This window comes from Lepisma saccharinum, chromosome 10, assembly GCF_977018435.1.
Source record: "Lepisma saccharinum chromosome 10, izLepSacc3.1, whole genome shotgun sequence".
NCBI lineage: Eukaryota > Metazoa > Arthropoda > Insecta > Zygentoma > Lepismatidae > Lepisma > Lepisma saccharinum.
In genome coordinates, this window is record NC_139238.1 from 35,424,191 (window position 1) to 35,440,940 (window position 16,750).

General features: G+C 42.3%; 2 protein-coding genes across 2 annotated transcripts in view; one reads left to right on the forward strand and one right to left on the reverse strand.

The window, feature by feature from the left end:
• The window catches only part of RhoL (Ras-like GTP-binding protein RhoL), an 87,448-nt gene extending 77,937 nt beyond the window's left edge, over window positions 1–9,511 (reverse strand). Inside the window, exon 1 of the mRNA XM_083129727.1 lies at window positions 9,272–9,511. The gene's annotated coding sequence lies outside the window, so the exon portion shown is untranslated. The remainder of the gene's footprint in view (window positions 1–9,271) is intronic.
• The window catches only part of LOC145993864 (uncharacterized), an 84,260-nt gene that overhangs the window by 13,882 nt on the left and 53,628 nt on the right, over window positions 1–16,750 (forward strand). The window lies entirely within an intron of this gene.

A 16,750-nucleotide genomic window follows, 5' to 3' on the forward strand; every position in this document is an offset into this window, starting at 1 on the left:
ACAAACGACGCACAACAACATGCTCGTCATAGTGCTTCAAGTGTCATCGAGGCAGATCATGTGTACCGGGTGTAGCAAAGGGAAGCGAGCAAAACATCCTTCGTGCCACATGTGCGCCAGTCTGTTAGTGAGGATCCTCGCCAATCGTTAGTTCAAGAATAATTGAATGTGCAAACATGAACGGTCACCATTTGTCCAATACTCTTTTCCACAAATAAAAATTTAATGTTTAAGTTTTCTTTTGGTAATACTTTTATCTTTATACAAAAAATTGAAGTATTTATTTTAATAGTTTTAAAAACTAAAATATTTCTGAGACACCCTTGAGTTTGCACAATAACCTATATAATGAGCAATTACCCATATATTAAAGCTAAATGTATCAAAATGTAACCCGGCGATAAATGCGGTAACATGAAGAATACGACACTGCTCTGCGTTTGTGGGTGAACTAAGATGATTGCCCCTGCAACCGAAGCAAGGCAGTTTGCACCTGCCATGTTTCAACTAGGGGCGAGAAAAGTGCAGGCTGTAATTCTGACGTTCTTTAACTAAGTAACTAACACACACACACTTTCTCTCTCTCTCTCTCTCTCTCTCTCTCTCTCTCTCTCTCTCTCTCTCTCTCTCTCTCTCTCTCTCTCTCTCTCTCTCTCTCTCTCTCTCTCTCTCTCTCTCTCTCTCTCTCTCTCTCTCTCTCTCTCTCTCTCTCTCTCTCTCTCTCTCTCTCTCTCTCTCTCTCTCTCTCTCTCTCTCTCTCTCTCTCTCTCTCTCTCTCTCTCTCTCTCTCTCTCTCTCTCTCTCTCTCTCTCTCTCTCTCTCTCTCTCTCTCTCTCTCTCTCTCTCTCTCTCTCTCTCTCTCTCTCTCTCTCTCTCTCTCTCTCTCTCTCTCTCTCTCTCTCTCTCTCTCTCTCTCTCTCTCTCTCTCTCTCTCTCTCTCTCTCTCTCTCTCTCTCTCTCTCTCTCTCTCTCTCTCTCTCTCTCTCTCTCTCTCTCTCTCTCTCTCTCTCTCTCTCTCTCTCTCTCTCTCTCTCTCTCTCTCTCTCTCTCTCTCTCTCTCTCTCTCTCTCTCTCTCTCTCTCTCTCTCTCTCTCTCTCTCTCTCTCTCTCTCTCTCTCTCTCTCTCTCTCTCTCTCTCTCTCGAGCTCTCGAGCTCTCTCGAGCTCTCGAGCTCTCGAGCTGTAGATCTGTGAAAGTGTTGCTCGGGCTCAGCTGGATCTTTGGGTGACATCCCCAAAGCCGTTTTAAGCCGTTTTCGCCACAACATTGTTAGTCTGGAAGAATGCAGTTTTATTTTTAAAGGAAATCCCAAAGCGGTAGTTTCTCCTGTCATTCTCCTTCAATTCTTTCTTTCATCAGTTTTACTCAATTCTCTATTTTCAAATTCAGGATAAATAGAAACATACATGTATTCCCTGGGATTCTAACCCGGACCATTAGCATTGTACCGCTATGTGTTACGACTCCACTATGTAGTTCGACGTCCAACCACCGCGGCTCCTGTAAATAACCAGAGAACCACCCTCCCTTCTTAATATGGACAACCCACAAAGGAAGGTACTTCGTTTCGTTGCCGTCTCGATTTCTAAAAATTGCAGAAGTTGTTATTTCAGGTCAGCCTCAGCATCACAGTCCTTTTCCAGGTGTTCGTTGGTCACTCTTGTCCTCTTTTCCTACACATTCCACTCCTCAAGCATCCTTATGGCATTTTTCCGCCTTTAAAGCTTCTTATATTTCAATTTCTTCACCATCCTTCAGATAGCCCTTTGCCTAACATGGCCGTGTATAATGTATAACTAAATCAACAACTGGTCAAAATAAAACTAACGTACCTCAACATACATAAAATTAATTTTAAGTTAAGACAAAACTTATGGTTTCAATATCTTGGAAGTTAATCAAGTCCCTCCGAGAATTGTCATTCTACGTACAGATAATGCTGATATGTTATCTATTAGCTATGAATTGTAAGAATTTTATCTTATCAATTCCCATCAAAGTCTGTTTCAGTCGACAAATTATCTTGAGACGCTATCATCGACCTCCAAGAATAGGCTTGGCTTTACGTCTCAAAGTTACCAACGTGTTCTTCACTGAAAATACGTAGATACGACGATCCCCTCTCCCTGCTTGTGCCTAGCGATGTGCTATGTGAGCTTTTAAGATACACATTTAGGAGACTTGCCTTAGAATTTAGAAAATGCAACCGGCATGGCTCTTCTGCTCGTCTGGGTTGCGAACCTGTAAGGATGATACCCAATTGTCTTCTCTGTTCCCGAATCTTCCAGCTTACAGACTTCTGAATTATACCCTGTGCCAGCTAAGTGTAGACCAGGCGAACGAGAACAAGTCTCTGCGCAAGTAGTGACGCGAGACGGCTCCACCAATGAACTGTGAAACGGGATTGCGTAATGGGCGACGGGAGTTACCCTATTTCCCTGCTTTGCTCTGTCAGCGTTGCAAACTTTTGAACCAATAATACCGTACGCACATGGAAAACGGACCGTATCTTTGTCTCCAGGTCCGTACACATGGTTTAAGAATTTCTTAGGGAAATATTGGGGATAAAACAGCAAGTGCAAAGTTTGACAAGCCGTACATTTAGCTTACGGACTAAGGTCTGGACCGTACGTCCGTACTTGCCATGACATTTCTGTACATGTACGGTAATGACCATACGGTTGGCAACGTTGCGCTTTCACCACTCGATTTCCCTTCTCCTCCTCTACCGCTATGTGCGGCACTGCTCTACAGTTAACTGGGACAGTGTTTAGCAGCATGTGAGGCTCAAGGGGAGGGGGAAGGAGGGGGCGATTGCCCCTCAGAATGTCTGAATGTAACAACAAGCCGTCAGTTAGCATGAGTAAATGTTGACCACGACTTTTTTTCTCCTATATACAGCGCGTTCGTTTTGGCTCTGGGCCGAGATAGCCTTTGAGCAACTTTTATAACACAGGTTAGTACTCGTTATGCAATATAAATATAATTTTCTACATGCTAAAGATATGTGCGTAAATAAGCGAGACGTTTCGGGACGAAAATGCCGGCATCTGCGCTATGCCACGCGCTATCTCGGCCCAGAGCCAAAACGAACGCACTGTAGATTTCACGATTGCGTCACAACTTCCATTCATTTGCGCCCGTCGATTTTTTTTAATGAACCGATCAAAATGTTTAAAACTACGTTTTAAAGTGTAAACATGTTGAAAATCGTGTGCCGTCATGCTTACGGGTCATCGGGAAAGGGGGGGGGAGAACAGAAATAATGCGAGATACATAGAGAAGAAACGACAAAAAGAATCTCTCAGGGGAGAGAGAGTGATGAAACGGAGACAAATGAAAGAAGCAATGGTGAGTTTGTTTCGCAAGTCCACTTTATGCACAGGTAGACTAATCGGGACTGGACGCATGGTTTAAAGTGGAATCCGAACCACTATGTGCCTCCAGCGGGTATCGAACCCGGGATACCCTTGATTAGTGCAAGAGTGAAAGAAAATCAGAAATTAAGCGAGAGGCAGGTAGAGAAAAAAACGCCAGTGTGTATGAGAAAAAAATAAAAATTAAAGAATCGATTTACGGAGAAAGGCAATAAAGAAAGCGACAAGGGAGAAACATTAAAAGGAAAAGAGAGACAGAAAAAGAGAGATAGACGACAGTGAAAAAAGAAAGAAAGGAAAGGAATTAGAGAGAAAGTGAGTAAATGAGAAAAAAGAAGAGGTAAAAAAACAATCGCAATGAAAGGAGAGAAGCAAGAAGAAATTGATTCTAGAATTTCCGGATACCGTCAAAGTCAGGGGATTATCCAGAATTCCATCGGAGGCGTGTAGTTTGTATTTAGAGGGCCATAAGTGTAAATTGAGAGCCAAAATGACCATAAATTGGGCCTTTGTGAAAATGTTTATGCAAGTATTGAAGAAATTTGGGGGTGTTATAGAGGAGCGTGGATAAATCACTGATAATGGTAAGGCCTTGTAACGAAAGGACCCCGGTGGAAACCGTGATTCGGATTCCATTTTAAACTGTAGACCTAGTTCCGATTAGACTATCCGAGCATAAAATGGACTTCGAAGTTGATTCTACTACTGCAAAGATTAAAAAATATATACACAGAAATGAAGGAAAGGAACAGAAAACATAAGGAAGGAAGAATAAGTAAATATTTCAGGTGAGGGCAATTGACTCCTCCCCCCCTCCCCCCGACTTACCTTGTGGGCTCCGAGTGTTTACATTTTAAGTATAAGTAGATGAGTAATGATTTCTATAAGTACTGAGCAATGATTTCTATATTTTACGAAATTATAGTCAACAATAAATATCTGCGGGGTGGGTGTTTTCATGAAGCATAGAAATGCAGTTCGGCTAACTGCTTGAAATGTACGTGAATGCATATTTGAGAAGTTAGTGTGAATTACTCTTCATTTCCGCGCATGTATTTTTACACCAGCATTTAAAAGAAATTGACCTTGTTATGTTTCTGTGCCATGATTTACTCCACCGTGGACTTATGAGGGCGTTGGACCTGAAAAATATTACAGCTTCTGTTCGCAAAATGTTGGAAATATTTACTCCACATTTTGACATCTTAAAATAGTATTTTTACCAATTTTAGCGCTTATGGAGCTGACCTGTTCTGACAAGTAGAGGGTCTGTCAATTTGAACGTCAGAACTTTGAAAGAATGTTGTGGCAACACTGACTGGAATGACGAGATGGAACTGTGACATCTGTGTGCAGTAGTATGTGGCAAGTTATCATGGAGAGATACACAGTGCAACAACGCATAGAAATTATTCGAATTTATTATCAAAATTCATGTTCTTTTCGACAGACATTTCGTACATTGAGAGGAATTTATGGTCAAATAATCGACCGATAGAACAAACAAGACTGTAGGATTTGGGCAGATGAAAATCCGCAAGTGATTCTGGACGTACCCCTTCATCCTAAGAAAGTGACTGTGTGGTGTGCTTTTTGGGTCAATGGCGCGATCGGGCTTTTTTTTTTTTTTTTGGCCTAAACTGGCAAATATTGACATCAATAATGTGTTTTCCCAACAGGATAAAGGTGCAACTTACGAGTTCTGTCCAGAAAGGGTGATGTGAACTGGCCACTAAGATCAGGTGACCTAACCCCCCTGGATTATTTTCTATGGGGTTATGTCAAACCTAAGGTCTATGAGACTAAGCCACGCACAGTTCGTGACCTGAAACGGAACATCGAACGAACCATTGAGGCTATACCGCTCAATATGTGTGCAGACGTGCTGGAAAATTGGACATTCAGAATCCATTCCACCCACCGAAGCAGAGGAGGACATTTGAACGACATGTTGTCCAAAACATAATGCCATTGTCATTCTATCTAATTTTCAAGATCTGGCGTTCAAATTGGTAGACCCTATATTTCTTATTTTGTGGGTTGAAGAGCGGGACGACGACTCAATCTGATATCCCCACCTTAAATAAGACAATTACTCAGGCCCGTAGCCAGGCAGGGGCCAGGGGGAGCCGCCTCTTTTGACATTAGGTAAACTATTTTGCATAATTTGTTTGCAGTGAAGAGTGAAAATGTAGATAGCTCACAACTTCAAGGATAAATCCACAGAACATGGACAGCAGCTATTACATTCGCTCATTTTGTTTATGAGCAGAAGTAGCTGCAAGTATTTAGAATATTCTCTAGACTTCAGAGAGTTATTTCATAGGGGAGCTTCTTCATCTGTACCTTCACTGTCCCTGTTGCGGCCTCCCGTTTAGACAGACATCATTCAAATTCCCTCCGCATCTGCATCAAAGGTCAACAGCTCCCAAGTTTTGGGAAGGAAGGGGAGTTTCATTGCTTCGGCCGGGAGGGGGTGGAATATACTGTAGGCACTGTGATTGAATATTGTGCACTTTTTTGTGTGACATATATATCTGTATCATCTAAAATAGTATGGGGTGTGTAAGGGATGATTTCAGTATCAGTCAATTAACACTTCAAGAGATGGTTTAAAAGATGTAGCAAAATGTAGTATTTGTGTAGTATATGATATTTATAAATTTTATATAACTTAATGGTCCTCCTCCGTAGTCGAGCGGGTTAAGGCGTTCACTCGTCTTGAGATCGCTCGCTGCGGGACGGCGTAGGTTCGAATCCGGCTCTGGTCGGAATTTATTCGGCCTACGTATAGGGCCGGTGGCAACCCACCATCGTGAGGAAATTGGGAAGCTCCGAGTGAGTGAGCGTAACCCGGTCGAGAAGACCTACAGTAAACGGCTGGGGGTTCGTCGGGCTGATCACCCGTCACCCCTTTACTGGTCTAAGAACTCCACGCTCCAACAAGGTGACGGCGGAACAGTGTGGGAGGGAGACCAGCAGTCGGTAGGTAAGCCAAGGCCCTTCAAGGTGCTGTAGAGCTGTGGGTTATTATATAACTTAATGAGCCCCCCTCACACACATAATTTACCTTCAATTAATACTGTTATTTTTTTAAAAAAATGGACTTGGTTTACAAAGCCCCCTGATAACCCGTGAGCCCCCCCCCCCCCTGGAGATCAATTCTAGCTACGGGCCTGCAACTACTATTGCTCAGTACTGTACGTGTGAAACGCCGCATTCCGAAGTTCACGTGAACACTGTCGATAATAATATGTGAGGAAGCAGCGTTAGCTGATAATCACTCGCTCAAGGTTCGCCGAAGACCGACTACCCAGCTCATGGCGTAAGAAATGGTCGATAGTTAACTAGCAACAAATGGTATGCTCTGAATTCCATGAGGGAGAGGATTATAACTTTCCCCCATACAGTAAGAGTTATATTTTCAACGCTATTCCGATATCCGACTTACAATTATGCAGGGTGGACAAAAATCATCATCCCCGGTGGCGCAGTGGTAGCGTCGTCGCCTTGTAATCAAGGGGTCCAGGGTTCGATACCCGGTGGAGGCACATAGTGGTTCGGACCTCATTTTCAACTGTAGGTCCAGTCTCGATTAGCCTTACTGTGCATAAAGTGAACTTAAGACACCAAATCAAACTCAAAAAATCAATTACTTAAATAGGTTGTTTCTTTATTAATATCGATTTTTTTTAAACACGCTAAAAATTGCTGGCATTTTTTCAGCACCGTACATCTTTCTTTTATAGAAAAGATTTTCCTGGTAAACGGCCCTGTAAAATGTTTGAACAGTTGGATTAAAGCAAATAAAAAAATTATATGTAAATATTCATTTTTATTTTTCTGCTGTACGTACAGTGGCGGCGATTAGGGGGGACAATTGCCCCTCCCCACTTTTCCTCCTGCAGTATACTACAGATATACCTTATCTACCAAGGGAAAGTAAACTGTTCTTGCCCCCCCCCCCCCCCGTTTTGGAACGCCGCCACTCTGTACACATGATGCTATTTCGGAAAAGTTTGTTGAGTGTCTTAATGAAACTAATAATTTCAGTCACTTTTTTTCCAGTGAAAATAAAACATTCTGGATGCACTACCTAATTGCAATTTTGAATGTCCAGACTGTGCCTTGCCCACACAATTCGGCGCCGATTTTTCCCTATGTTTTCTCTTCTCCCCCCTCCCCATTTTACAGTTATGACGTCCAGGGAATTGAATGAATAGCCAACCTCGGTGAAAACTGTCAATTTGCAAACTATGCATTTCATTGTTATTGGTTGATTTGGTGTTTTAAGTTCATTTTATGCACAGTAAGGCTAATCGGGACTGGACTTACAGTTTAAAGTGGGATCCGAACCACTATGTGCTTCCACCGGGTATCGAACCCAGGACCCCTTGATTACAAGGCGATGACGCTACCACTGCGACATCGGGGAGGCATTTCATTGTTATTATTTTCTCGGTTATTACATGTTATTTATTAGACAATATTCTACTTTCTAGTGACTTCCTTTGTGTTAGTATTATTGTTACTTTTGACTACTCGCAACGATGAGGATGAGTAATGATTTGATGAAATTGATGAGGGGAAAACTCACAAATCACACTCACATGCCCAGGCCGGGATTCGAACCCGGGACTCGCTGCTTTGTAATGCGGTGTGCTAACCACTCCGCCACGGAGGTGGGGGGGTAAGATTTATGATAATTTTCTTAACTGGGAAACAGCATTGATTGACGTCACTTGTCAATCCTTTAATTTTTGTGTTCATTATCGTTCCTTACGTATCCTTTTCCCTTGGCTCTCATTTTCTTATTGACAAGGCTGGTTGCAATGGTTTATCCAGAATTTTCAATCGGAGGGAGGGGGTGGATGTTCGTATTGAAGGCTATAAATTGCACATTTGTGAAAATTTTGGGGAGGATTTTTGTGCGAGTGGAATCACTGATTGGTTGTATATAATACGGCCTAAGAGGCAGAAACACGCATGCTTCAATAAACATCATATGCGTGCGTACGGAAGGGGGGGGGGCAATAAACAAAAGGTAAAAAAAAGGTAAAGTGCTCCCCTGTGCTTAACACCACGCCATGAAGACGTATAGGGGGAGTGGGGGTAACGCCCACACTTTCTTGATCCGGTCGTGAGTTGGGGTGATGTGATCAGCATCACGCCCCTGACAGCCTTTACCCCCCCCCCCTTCCGGGTTTCCTCCAGGTACCCATGTCATTCGACGCTGGGTGGGCGCCGTGGACGATAGAAAAGTTCTCGGATTTGAACCGGCCGGGGATCGAACTCGGGACCTTTAGCATGGTAGTCAGACGCGTTACCGACTAAGCCACCGCGGCCCACATAAATTGCCCACATATGGGCAATAAACATAAAGTATTTTAAAGCCAGCGACTACAGCGGGTTTATTCACTTTGTTCTGTAGCAAATTACTTGTTATTAAGACCCACGCATTTTATTCGTTAGCCTATTTGTGTTTGTTACACCTGTGTGGTCGCAGAATAAATTCATAAATTATGTGTAGTTCTCTTGAATCTGCTCTACGAAATCATGCTTATATGGAAATTAGTCTGAACCAAAGAGAAGGAAAATAGAGGGGGACAACTTTTGTGCCACTGAAGCTGCAATTCTTCTAACAGAGTGATTTTCGGTGGGTCCGCACACACACTATATACGTCCCTGTTTAGTACCCATCAATACAATAAAACAGTGAGATGGAATGAGGTTTTTCTTTCTCCGACTGAACTTTCATCAAGGCTCTTGCCAGAGGGTGTGCGCCCGCCTATGATAAAGACCATTATATTATTATAAATATTATTATTTGTCTTTCCCCAGTCCTTCTGTTCTCTCTCTCTTTCTTCGGAATAAATAGTACAAAACAAACTCACCTTCTATATCATACCAGGGGCAATATATTTCAAATCTACTTCTTCTTGCTTGATACACTTCACTGTACACACACCATTTACACTCCGCAATAATTCACTTGCAAGTTACGGCACACAAGAAAAAACACACGATTACAATTCCGGTTCACCGATACGTACACAACACACTACAGATACCACTGGGTCACCTGCAACTCAAGTCCCTGAGGTTATAAAGCGACTCGGCTGAGCGTGCGTTGCAGACTACGAAGCACACTAGCGGGAATGCTCGAACGAGGCGACGCGACGGTCAGGCGTTACGTCACGCGCGCATATATGCACGTGCTCTTTCGTAGGTTTCCACCAACGAGTTGGTTTCCACACTTCCGTTGCTTCTTCCGATTGCACGACGGAGCAGAGGTTATCAGTCCGTCCACTGTGTTCAGAAACTAAACTAGGAATACTGTGATGTAGCAAGACAGTTCTTTTATTCTTGTTACTGTGGCTTTGTCGTTTGGGTAGGCTCTGCTTCTGTAGTCATGAACTCCTTTATTTTTTCTCCCTCTCTCTCTTTCCCACCATTTTTCTCTCTCTTTTCTCTATATTTCTTCTTTGCTTTTTCTGTCTGCTTCTTTTCTTTCCTTTCACTCTTCCCCTGTTTTTTCTATCTTTCCTTCCATTTTTTCTCTCTTCCCTTGTATCTCTATTGTTCTCTTTCTTTTCTATCTTCTTCTCTTCGTTTCCTTCAATCTTTTTCTTTCCCATGTCTCTTCCTCTGGGCCTCTGTCCTTCCATTTTTCTTTCCTTTCTCTCTCTTCCCTGTGTCTCTATTTCCTTCCATCTTTTATCTTCTTTCTCTTTTTCTCGTTCTCTGTTTTCGTTCTTTCTTTTTCTCTCTCTTCCCCTGTTTCTTTCTTTTATGTTTCTCTTTCATTCTCTTATCTTCCTTCCTATGTTTCTCTATCTTTTCTCTCTAGCCGACCTCCGTGGCAGAGTGGTTAGCTCAGAGCGCTAAGACGCCAGGGGCCCCGGGTTCGAATCCCAGCCTAGATTAATTGATTGATTGATTTGCTTTCTTTTAATTCGCTTTTTGTGCCACTTTGGCTAATTTGCGAAGATGGGGATGAGTGATGATATGATGAAATTGATGAATGGACACTCACAATCATCCATGCCGAGGCTGGGATTCGAACCCTGTGCCCCTGGCGTCTTAGCGCGATGAGCTAACCACTCCGTCACGGAGGCCGGCCAAAAATCCCGGCCTAGGAAGTGACCGAATTGGAAATAAATTACTGCTGGTATGCTCGCATGCACACACCTGTCTTTTTATACAATCCTCTTTCGTGTTATTTCTTAAATGATATATCGATTCTCATTCTCTCTCTTTTATCATCACAGTACATTGTTGGCTATTGCGTAGCTACCTACCTACCTGTGCGATCAGCTCCAATAAATAAGGGCCGATTTTAAAATTTTACTGCCGGTATGCTTTTTGGCATCTTAATTTACAACCGATATGCCGGGCCTCCCCCATGGCGCAGTGGTAGCGTCATTGCCTTGTAATCAATGGGTCCCGGGTTCGATACCCGGTGGAGGCACAAGTGGTTCGGATTCCACTTTAAACTGTAGGTCCAATCCCGATTAGCCTTACTGTGCATAAAGTGGACTTAAAACAGCAACTCAAACCAAACCAAACAACCGATATGCCATATCGGTTCATACCGGCCCAATTCGATCACTGGAGGCATGGGTGTTCTTTCTGAGGTCCCTTCATCAGTTTCATCATATCATCACTCATCTTCTTCATCTTCGCGATTAGCCAAAAGTGGCAGAAAAGTGAGGTAATATAAACACAATTAATCAATCTCCCTTCTCTCTTTCTCTCTCTCTATTCTTATGTTTCTCTTCTTCTGTTTCTATATCTTCCCTTCCATCTTTTCTGTCCTTTCTATCTATTGTTTCTTTTATTTCCCTCTATATTTCATTTCTCTCCCTCCTCTCTTTATTCCTTTGTTTCTAGACCTCCTTGCTCCTTCTTATGTTTTCTTCATTTCTCATTTTCCGGTCTTTACTTCCTTTGCTTCTTTCCCTTACTCCCTCTGTTCACTTTTTCTCTTTCCCCTTCTCATCTTCCTCTATTTCTTTCTCTCAATTCCTGCTTCATTTTCTCTATATCTTTGCTTTTATTCTTCATTGAGTGTGTGAACCTTGCTATACTATAATGAACATTCTCACGTAGGCTATTCCGGTGGGCAGGAGAGTGGGCTAGACCCGTTCCAGTGACGAAGTCCTTGTCTTCTTGGGAATGACGAGTTGGAGACAGTTTTTTATAACCGCAAGATGTTTCTGCGCCAACTGCCACACCCGGCAATGTGCGTATATAATGCAAAAAGTTGCGAACAGTCGCGACAAGTCAATAAATGCGTAGAATTTTTGCCTGCAAAAGTCGTGAAACGAAGAACTTTCTTTTCGCAATTTGAGTGAAGATAACAGCTTCGTAGTGAAATGTAGGGAAAGAGGAGAAGGTTGTCTCAGTTATGAATTACAGCAATGTGAGGAAATGTAAACAGTTGTCTATTAAGCTGTTGGAAGGGTGTTCCGTTACACATACAACCTGAAACGCATAAACAGCAAGTTTGAAGAATTTGTGAAATGAGGTCAGAAAATGAGAGTTCCTTTTAAATCCACTAATCGGGACTGGACCTACAGTTTAAAGTTGGTATGGAAAACTATGTGCCTCTAGCGGGTATCGAAACCTGGACCTCCTGATTACAAGGCGACGACGTTACCACATCGCCGGTGTTTCTCAACCACCGGGCCGCGACACGGTACCGGGGCTGGCATGAAATATACCGAGCCGCAAGAGTTCTCTCGAAACTTGTCACTTTATGTACTTTGAACGGAAACTTTCATTGACAAATATTATGCAGTGTAAATATTATTGAATGAGTAAAGACTAAATGAGATGTAAATACACTGAAGTACAATATTTACTCCATCATTGAAATCAAAGTTATAATATAGTTATCAGTTTTTGGAGTATAATAATATAGTCATCGACTTCCCAATTAGTATTTAGGTGTGTGTTAAAAATGAAGAAGAGTGAGAGAAGGAGAATGAGAGAGGGGCATGTGCAAGGAGGGGGAGATTGGTGGCCCAGAATTCCAAAAACAAAGAACACCAACGGCAAGTTGTCCAAATGAGGGCTGACTACTAAAAAAGTATACGAAAATCCCCCCTTTTGAAATTCCTTTGCACGCCACTGGAAAGATATATATATATATTCAGCAAACGATCAAGAGAACAAAATAAAGAGGCAATGATAATATATATATATATATATTATTTCGGGGGGAGGGTTCATCCCTTATGAGCAACAGCATCTGAAGGCGAAAAAATGTGGGGTAGAAGCCCTGCAGATGAATTTCTCAATATATTACAACTTATTACACAAGATGGTGTACCACTATACACTATTTAAATTAGATATTCGTAGGATTTCGGGGGAAGGCGGTTTCAGCCCCTCGAGCCCTCTCCCCTGGCTGCGTGCCTGTAAATGCTCACATACATCGTATATAGGATTTGTATATAAGAGATTTGGAATTGGAGAACAAGATAGAGAAAGGTACAGCGAGAGACAGGCGCAAAAGAGAAGTTGAGGAAGCAAGGGCGTCCACAAGGGCGAGGAGGGAGGGGGCAAATTTGACACTTTATCACTTTCCCGCCTTGAGATATCTGGAAAAAGTTCATGTAATTCGAATAGTTATAAAGTAGTCATATTGTATTACGAAAAATTCTGTGATTTACAGGCTCTAAGTTACAGCAATTGATTGTAATATCCAACAAAATAACGAGAACATTTTCACCGCTCTTCTGGAATGAAAACTGTTAATTTCAAGAAAATTTAGACAATTATAGTGCAGGAAATTTAAAAAAGTAACCATTTTTAAATCCTTTCCCTAAGTTGAGATCTCACCTTGACAATTCACGCACCATCATTTTGAATTAGTTTTTTTTTTATTATTTTTTAAATAAAGAACCGTTTGTCACGTAAAAACCTGGATCAGAGGTACGATAAGGGAAAGCAGATTAAGTGGTCTCTGTTTGATAGCTGTGCCCATCATGAAAAAGTACAAAAAGACAAGGAACTATTCATAAATAATGTACAGATTTTTATGGAAAGGAAGCAAGGAAAATCTAGTTTCTATTTAAATAGTGGACTCCAGTCTGAATGAACTTGTCAACAACGGCTCAATTCAATATCAATTTTATGATTTGTTTATAATAATAATAATAATAATAACAACAGAAAGAATAAAAGGGGCCTCCCGATGGCGAAGTGGTAGCCTCGTCGCCTTGTAATCAAGGGGTTCGATACCTGGTGGAGGCACATAGCGGTGCGGATCCCACTTTAAACTATGGGTCTAGTCTCGATTAGCCTTTCTGTGCATAAAGTGGACTTAAAACAACAATTCAATTCAACAACAATAAAAGGTAAAATATAAGTTACTACGACAGAAGGGCAAAATGTGAAATATTTTCATTCTGCCCCCACTAGCCCTCCCTCTCTCTTCCCCGAGAAAAAATCCTGCAGGCGCCCTTGTGAAGAAGAAGTCTGAGAAACAGCGAAAGTGACAGCAGAAGAAGGTTGAATAGAGTTTGGGAAAGAGATAGAACTATGCATAAAGAGTAAGAGAGGAAGAGAGACTGGATAAAGGATAAGAACAGGGAGAGCGAAACAGAGAGATAACGGGAGTGGAGAACAAGAGAGATATATAGAAAGAGAATTTCAGCAGCGCATGGAATGTGGCCGTTGCATGCAGTCCACCCACGCGCTTCCGACTCAAATTATCATCTGTGTCCGCTGATGTGAGGTGGAGTCGCATTCCACAACGGAAGCCAGCGGAATATATATTTTTTTTAACTCCCTTTGAATTCATTACGCTAGTTTCTTTTCTGCTGCAATTCAACATTGGTAGTAACGCTTTACTGGTGACCTGATTGAAGCGTACCGAGTGCAACACGGTCTAATAAATAATCATCGGAGGATCTAGTGACCGAATTGTAAGAAATATTGAGGCGTCCATACTTGAACACTGAATATTCTCTAAGGAGGTTGAATTCTGATATGGGGTAGGTTGCTTTAGGGGTCATCACGAGTTATGGGTGTGTTTCGGTCATATTAGTGTAAATATTTATAACTAATTGCTTACCTCCGTGACGAAATGGTTATCACATCGCTCCGGGCTCGAATCCCGAACCGGGCACAGGTGTTCTTTGTGAGTGTCCATCATCAATTTCATCATATCATTACTCATCCTCATGTTAGCGATTAGCCAAAAGTGGCAAAAAAGCGAAGTAAAATAAACCAAATCAATCAATCAATTAATAACCATTACATGAGAAAATCAAATGGTCGAAACAAGCAAACCATACTGTCAAACGTTAACGTAAAATATACAATATTCTACCGTTAAAATTTAGCCTGTTAATTTACATAAACGATTCGCAACAGTGTTATATTTAGGCTATATTTCAATACTTTTTCCCTGCATAAAGATACATATGCGTACAGTTATGTGCAGTGGCGGCGATTGGGTTTCATTATTGGAGTGGCAAGTACAGTTTACTTTCCCTTGGTAGATAGGGTTTACCATAGTGAGGGAGCAAAAGTGCCAAAAAGTGCCCCCCTCGCCCCCCCCCATCGCCGCAAATAGTTGTGTGCACTGCACAATAAGTAAAGGGCTGAGTAATTATCACTTTGAACCGATACCCATAGCGATAGCGATACTCTTACCGATTCCCACCGATAGCGATACTTGAAGAAAATATGAAAAGTTGCTCAAAATATTGATTAACTTTAAGAGCATCATTTTAGCAGTGCTTTCCTTTAAAACGTTCAAAAATTAGCTCAGAATATTAAAATACAGTTTTTTCACATAAAATTGGTGCAAAATCAATGTAGCTAAACCTTGAATTTTCCATGACTTCCAGCCGCGTGGCATTTTGTGGACCCCGTGAAAGATTCCAACGATTCAAAGGAGAATTATCGGCCGATATCGATAAATAGAATCCAAGCGATACTTTCCGATACCGATACATCAGCATCGGTATCGACTAAGCCGTACTGAACACCTTACCAAAATATACTTACCTAGCTGGACTTTCGTGGAAGATCTCCCCGTGTTGGAGTGCCAGGAATAGATTCCGGCTTCTGGAAGATGAAGTCATGTCGCCCCTCTACCCTGAGTGGAGATGATGTAAGGGTTAGGAGGAGGAGGGGAGGGAAATACCAAACCCTTCGTCGGAGCGCATCTGGCTTATGTAACATTCCTGGTGGAGGGAGGAAGGTAACTTTTGAGGCCATCCGTCTTTCCAAATGGAATTCGAAGGCTCCCGTTCAACACGCTTCTGCAACCAAACTGGTGCGGATACCGAGACAACAAGGACATGTTAGAACGGTGGCGTTGGATCGCCGAAAATGTCGCCAAGTACTGCGTACCAGTATAAAAATTAAATAAGCAACATTCTCCTACACCGTTTGTTTTTTACTATCAAGTTTATTTTCGCCGAACTTCTTCTTTCTGAAGAAACACAAATATCAATCTTCCACGTGTAGCCTGGACTTCAATTTGCAGACTAGCGACACTGGCGTCTGGACTCGCAGCCAATATAATGTTCTGTGAGGCTTGTGTTGTGTCGTCCCTATATGTGTGTGATTGTCCCTCCTTATCCTCACGTAACCTATTTCCACAATCGACTTCCAATACAGACTTTCTGTATCAAATCATTTTACACATCTAAAAAAAACTTATAATTAATCTACATAGTCATAATGTGGCCGTGCGGTCTAAGGCGCTGTGCTATGGGCTCTGACTGTGGGACAGTATGAGTTCCGAGTCCGCCTGGGTTCAGTCTCCACTCTCCGGGTTCTTGGCCTGTGTATAGGACCGGTGGCAACCCACCGTGGTGAGGAAATTGGGGAGCTACGAGTGAGCAGCGTAACCCGGTCTCGGAAATCTATAACGGACGGGGGGGTTCGATGTGCTGACACCACGTCACCCCATTACTGGTTGAAGATCTCCACACCCTAGGTAGGATTGTGGGAGGAAGACTGGCAGTCGGGAGATAGGCCAAGACCCTTCAAGGAGTGTAGAGCCACGAGTTATTTATTCCTAATATTATTTCATAATATATTGTATTATATTTGTTTTGTATTTATATATATACAGGGTGGCTCAAAAAGTCACTTGACACCCTCGGTACAAGGCCACTGCAGCGCGCAACATGGGCATGGTGATGACCAATCGTTGCCAGGCCAAGGGGGAACCACATTGACGCCACCCTTACGGTCGGCGGCCATCTTGGTGTCCGGCATCTTGAATTTAACTTCAGAATTTTAAATGGGAAGGGGGTGATATGATAAATCAAATCAGGCTGGAATTTCACGAGAAATGCAATGGTGAAGGTTTTTTCGACGTATCTTTAACCAGTAAAAAT